The following is a 6,004-nucleotide window of genomic DNA, read 5'->3' as shown; positions in this document are numbered from 1 at the left end:
GTGAACATTAAGTTTCGTTTTCTGAGCAGAAAGTAGAGCTGGCCCCGCCTCCGGCTAGATTAATCCCTTCAGGAACTGCTCCCTGAGGCTGGGGCGTGGGCCCTGCTGCGGGAGGCGAAGTCACGAGCCCCTGCCGTGGCGGGAGCAGCACAGCTGGACTCTCCCGCACCCTGCTTCGTGTCTGGGCCCCGTCCCCTGTGCAAGCGGGGCTGGGTTTACTTCCCGCCGGCACCCAGCTATTTTGCAGGCTGCTTCGGAGCGTGGCGAGAAACTCTCCCCCTCGGCAAAACCCCCGTGTCTTTTGGGAAGCCACGCCGCGCCGGCTCGCCCCGCGTCATGGACACCCCTCTGCGCTCTCTGGCCGGTCCGGATCCAGGGAGCGCAGGATCCATTCTCCTGCACCGGATTTGCTTGGGGAGGGAGATTGGAAGGGCGAATACCTCTTCCAGGTCTGCCTCTTCCTTTAGCTGGGGCTCAGCTTGGCTCCGGCTGTGCAGAGTCCCTGCACCTAATCCCCCACCCGGGCGCCAGGATGTTCTGAACCATCTCCTGCAGCCGCGCAGTGTGCCGATCCCTCGAAGGATCGCGCTGCGGAAGGCGGGCCTCCCGGCCTGTCCAGGGGCTCACGTAGGATGCAGCTGAGTCCCCCACCGAAAGCCAAGCACTTCCCAGGCGGGGGGGCAGCCCCCGCACGCATGAAACTGGCATGGTGCCCGTGAGCAGCGTGCGCCGGACGCTGGGTGCTCGTGCGGCCACCCAGGAGAACAGCACCACCAGCTCCGTTGTGGTCCACGTTCCCGCACGCTGACCGCACGCTTGCTTACCGGGTCAGCAGCCGGGAGGTCAGGACCGCGGTGCAGCACATTCGGGACTCCCTGCTGGGGCGTCCAGACCGGTGTCCTGCTCCGGCGGGAGGATAAACGTTCGGCTGCCTGCGTTCTCGGGCGCGCCCTCAGGCGCTCCTGCCAGCTCGGCGCAGGGAGCTCGCCTCAGCGACTTCACGAGGGCCCCCCCAGAGCACAGACTCGCATCCGACACGAAGGCCCTCGAGGCAGGTGTGCGGTCGAACGACGTACAGTCATGGGTGCCAGGAGCCAGTTGGCCTCCGAACCCCTCCGTCAGGGCTACTCAACACACGGCCACGGGTGGGATCCGTTGAACGTGGCCTCCCCTGGGAACACGCTCCACGCCGGCACGGCCTCTCCCAGGGGGGGGGGGGGGGAGCATTGACAGACGCAAGCAGACAGACTGGCTGGAACAGACGGGTCCAGGGTGTCAGCGGTTCTACCCCCCAGGAAGGAGGTGCTGGGAGTGCCGGGGCATTGTGGGAAAGAAGCTATTTGCATGTATTTGCATGTAGATTTGCATGCACATGCCACCACACGTAAGTTGCGGCGCATGTGCTGTGAGTATCATTGTGACCCCCGGGGCTCCAAAGTTGAGTCGTCCTGGTCTACGTATTTATACCTGGGACAAAGGACACGGCTCTACCCATTTCACTGGCGCCCCCTAGGCCGGCCAAAGTGTTAAGTCGAGGTCCCCCAATATTTCTAGACAGAAATGAGCCATCTGGGATACCCCCCGTAGGTATCATCTTACGCACCAATGACACGGTTGGTGCATCCCCGTGGACTTCCAAAGCGTCGCTGCCCCTTGATCTGTTTTCACTCTTCTTGTGCCCAGCTCTTTGATCGTGTACTCAGCAAGGTGCCCCTGTCCTGTCCTGGTGCAATGTATTTACCGACTTCATGTGCTGTTAGTGCCAAGAAACACTGACTTGCAGGCAAACATCTGCTTTTTTCTGCGACTCGCAGCATAACTCTTGCTTACTTTGGTTCATAAGAACATAAGAACGGCCAGACTAGGTCAGACCAAAGGTCCATCTAGCTCAGTGTCCTGTCTGCCCACAGTGGCCAGCGCCAGGTGCCCCAGAAGGGGTGGACCGAAGACAATGATCAAGCAATTTGTCTCCTGCCATCCTTCTCCAGCCTTTGACAAACAGAGGCCAGGGGCACCCCATTCCTTACCCCCTGGCTAACCTCCATGAATTTATCTAGCTCTTTTTAAAACTCTGTTCTAGTCCTAGCCTTCACAGCTTCCTCTGGCAAGGAGTTCCACAGGTTGACGATGCGCTGTGTGAAGAAGAACTTTCTTTTATTAGTTTTAAACCTGCTACCCGTTCACTTCATTTGGTGTCCTCTAGTCCTTATATTATGGGAACTAATGAAGAACTTTTCTTTATCCGCCCTCTCCACACCACTCATGACTTTATAGACCTCTCTCCTATCCCCCTAGTCTCCTCTTTTCCAAACTGAAAAGTCCCAGTCACTTTAGCTTCTCTTCATATGGGACCTGTACCAAACCCCTGATCAGGCCCTCTCGGCTGCTGGCCCGATAGAGGGGGGTGCAGGAGGCGGCAGGCGGGGACTCACCCGTGCACACCCAGTATCTGCCGCCATGCATCACGCTGCCCCCTGCAATGGGGGGGGGGGGGATTCTTACTCCAATTTTTACACCAGACTGCGGGGGGGAGGGGGGGCCATGAAAAAACCACTTGCTATCAGTGGCTACCAGTTCTCAAAGGGATCCCCCTGTCCCCAGCCACTCAGACCCGCTGGATAAGGAGGTTTGATACACAGGGTCCTGTAGCCCAGGCCTGGCCTGAGAGCGGGAAAATCATAGGATTCCCCTCGAGAGACGATCCTGGGGAGAACGGGTGCATTCAAGAGGCCAGAAAGGGACAGATGTTTAGCCCACCCTGACGAGCGACACCGGGTTTTCAAATGCCCGGGGGAGTTGAAAACACACCACGTCCCTACCAATGGTCCCTCAGAGTTTTCTTTCCACGGGCGGATTTTTCCATCCATGTGCAGAATCAATTTTATGTGCCCTGAGGCATGTGCGGATGTGCACCACCTGGAGAAACACACATGGAGCGGTGCGGGGCTCTGCTCATCAGCCGGGCGGCGTTGGACGCTCTCCTAAACACGCCTTGCAGGGAACGCCCTTCAGGGCCCTGAAGAGAGTGTTTCAGCTGAGTTCATTGCAGGTGAACAGGGCTGCGAACGTCCTTGATTGCTCAAAGGGAAGGACGAACTTAGCTCTCGGACTTGGTTCTCTTTAATGGTTCCTGGTTGCTCTTGGCAGCTTTGTTTATGGTCTGGATCTGCTCTCAGGAAGTCTGCTTTTCTAGGGCTCCACGTCCCTCTGACAGGGCTTCTCCGGGGAGTGCCGAGGCAACCAGCTTCTCAAATACCAGCTGGTTTCCCTGCCGGTGGCTGGAGAGACAGCTGGTTGCCGCAGGGCCTGCTGGGCCACGCTTTCCCGGCGTGGCCTGTGCATTCCCACGGGGACAGGGCAGACCGACGAGCCCGGAGTGACAAGTGCAGCGTTTACAAATACATCGGCTCGGAGGATCGGCAGGTCCACCGGGAAAGTCCGGTTAAAAAGGGGACTTGATCGGATCAAGCGCAGCCGGTGGGGGCAGGGGAAAGAGACTTGCGGGATCCCTGGACGAGGGGGAGGGGCTCTATCCTGCCAGAAGGGGCGTGGCCTCAGGCGGACCGGGTGCCGACAAGTGCACACCATTCCTAACCCCTTTCCCGCCACCATGATCCACCTCCCCCTGCCTGGAGGCAGCTCCTGAGAGTCACCCCTGTACACTCCAGACAGACAGAAACCTCACAAGGGCCAGTCTTGGGAGCTGACAACCACACTGGGTCCATAAGAACATCAGAACGGCCACACTGGGTCAGACCAAAGATCCATCCAGCCCAGTGTCCCGTCGGCCGACAGTGGCCAGTGCCGGGTGCCCCAGGGGGAGTGAACCGAACAGGGAATGAGCAAGCGATCGCTCTCCTGCCATCCATCTCCCCCCTCTGACAAACACCGGGGATGCCGTTCCTTCCCCAGCCTGGCTAATAGCCATTCGTAGACTTAACCTCCATGAATTCATCTAGTTCTTTTTTAAACCCTGTTCTAGTTCTAGCCTTCACAACTTCCTTAGGCAAGGAGTTCCACAGATTGACTGTGCACTATGTGAAGAACGTTCTTTTATTTGTTTTCAACTTGCTGCCCATATGGTGGCCCCTAGGCATTGGGTGTGGGGGGGGGGGCAGAGGGGGGAGTCCCCGTGCTCCTAGAAGGGGCAGGACCTCAGGCATGTAGTAAGACGAGGGCCTGAGATACAAGCCCAGGTAGTCCAGGCTCGGTGGAGGGCCTGAGGCAGGGGCGGCGGGTCTCACAGGCAAGGGAAGACACTGCCGTCCCAAATCACCTGCCTGGCCCCGCCCAGAATCCGCCCCCTTCCTACCATGCCGTGCTCTCCCAGCTCAATCAGTGGATTTCCAAGGCATCTGGTACCCGTGCCAATGCCCCCCAAGGCTCTCCGTGCCCGCTCATGCATGGAACAGGTGCTGGAAAGTAGGGGCTGCGCTCAAACAGCTTAGCCACAGTCAAAGGCATTGAAGGTGCAAATGGGAGAAGAGATGGGGGAGTGGAAGACAAAGGGAATGATAATAAATAGCTCACACGGGCAATAGCTGTAACCAGGGCCACGCTGGCTCGCACGTGCCATGGCTGCCTTGAACCCTGGCAATGGCGTACCTGGAAACCAGCCCGGTTCCCCGGTGTGAAAGTATTGGTCAGATAGACTTTATGAAATGCCCGGGGAAGACGGCAGCTATGGATCTCGCTTCTAGCAGCTGTACCCCAGGATATAAGGAAAAATTATTTATTCATTCCCATAATATAAGAACTAGTGGCCACCAAATGAAATGAATGGGCAGCAGGTTTAAAACAAATAAAAGGACGTTCTTCACGCAGCGCACACAACCTGTGGAACTCCTTGCCTGAGGAGGCTGTGAAGGGTAGAATCATAGAATAATAGGACTGGAAGGGACCTCGAGAGGTCATCGAGTTATAGGTAGGACTATAACATGAGAGTTCCTCCCTAGATTTGCTTATAATTCCTGGTCAGCAACGGTACATTTCAACGATTCATCAACCCAGTGCAATCGGATCTGCCAAACCTACTGCAACCAAATAGGCAGCAGGTTTCAAACAAACAAAAGGACATTTTTTCTTCACTCAGCGCACAGTCAACCTGTGGAACTCCTTGCCGGGGGATGTGGTGTAGGCCAGGACTTTGACAGGGTTCAAAAAAGAGCTAGATAAATTCATGGAGGTGTGGAAGAAAACACTGTCCTCACTCTGAGTTTGTAAGCAACAAGTAGCCAGAGGCAGTTTTATTACGAGCTGCAGCAAGGGAAAAACTGGTTCGGACAGGGGGGGAAGCCCCCCCCGCCCCCGAGGCAGATCTTCGAATACAAGCAATTATGAAGCAGTTTATATACTGTCTATTATATATAATAACAATAACAATTAGTCTCCTTCCCATTACAAACACCAATGGCTCACAGTTATTTAGTTCCACTCAGATGCTCCTTATCTCAAGGTCCCTGCCAGAGTCAGCGTTCTACCCTTATCTCCGTATGGAGGCGAGGGGCAAAGGCAGCGTCTAATTACAGATCTCACGTTGTCAGGCCACAGACTTAGCCATTCATGGACTTAACCTCTGTGGAGGCAGGAAAAGGGAATAAGGGAATTTGTGTGCAGCCATCTTGGTCTTGTTAACAAGAGAGCAAGAGTCAGGCTATTACCCCTCCTGGCTAATAGCCATTCATGGACCTAACCTCCATGAATTTATCTAGCTCTTTTTTGAACCCTGTCAAAGTCCTGGCCTTCACCACATCCCCCGGCGAGGAGTTCCACAGGTTGACTGTGCGCTGAGTGAAGAAAAAAATGTCCTTTTGTTTGTTTGAAACCTGCTGCCTATTTGGTTGCAGTAGGTTTGGCAGATCCGATTGCACTGGGCTGATGAATCGTTGAAATGTACCGTTGCTGACCAGGAATTATATGCAAATCCAGGGAGGAACTCTCACCACACCCTTATCAGGAACTAAAAACTTTGGTGGGGGGTGAGTTGGTTACGGCTAGTAACTGA

The sequence above is a fragment of the Pelodiscus sinensis genome, chromosome 18, assembly GCF_052426305.1.
Source record: "Pelodiscus sinensis isolate ZL-2025 chromosome 18, ASM5242630v1, whole genome shotgun sequence".
Taxonomy (NCBI): Eukaryota; Metazoa; Chordata; order Testudines; family Trionychidae; genus Pelodiscus; species Pelodiscus sinensis.
Note: the sequence above shows the minus strand (reverse complement) of the source record.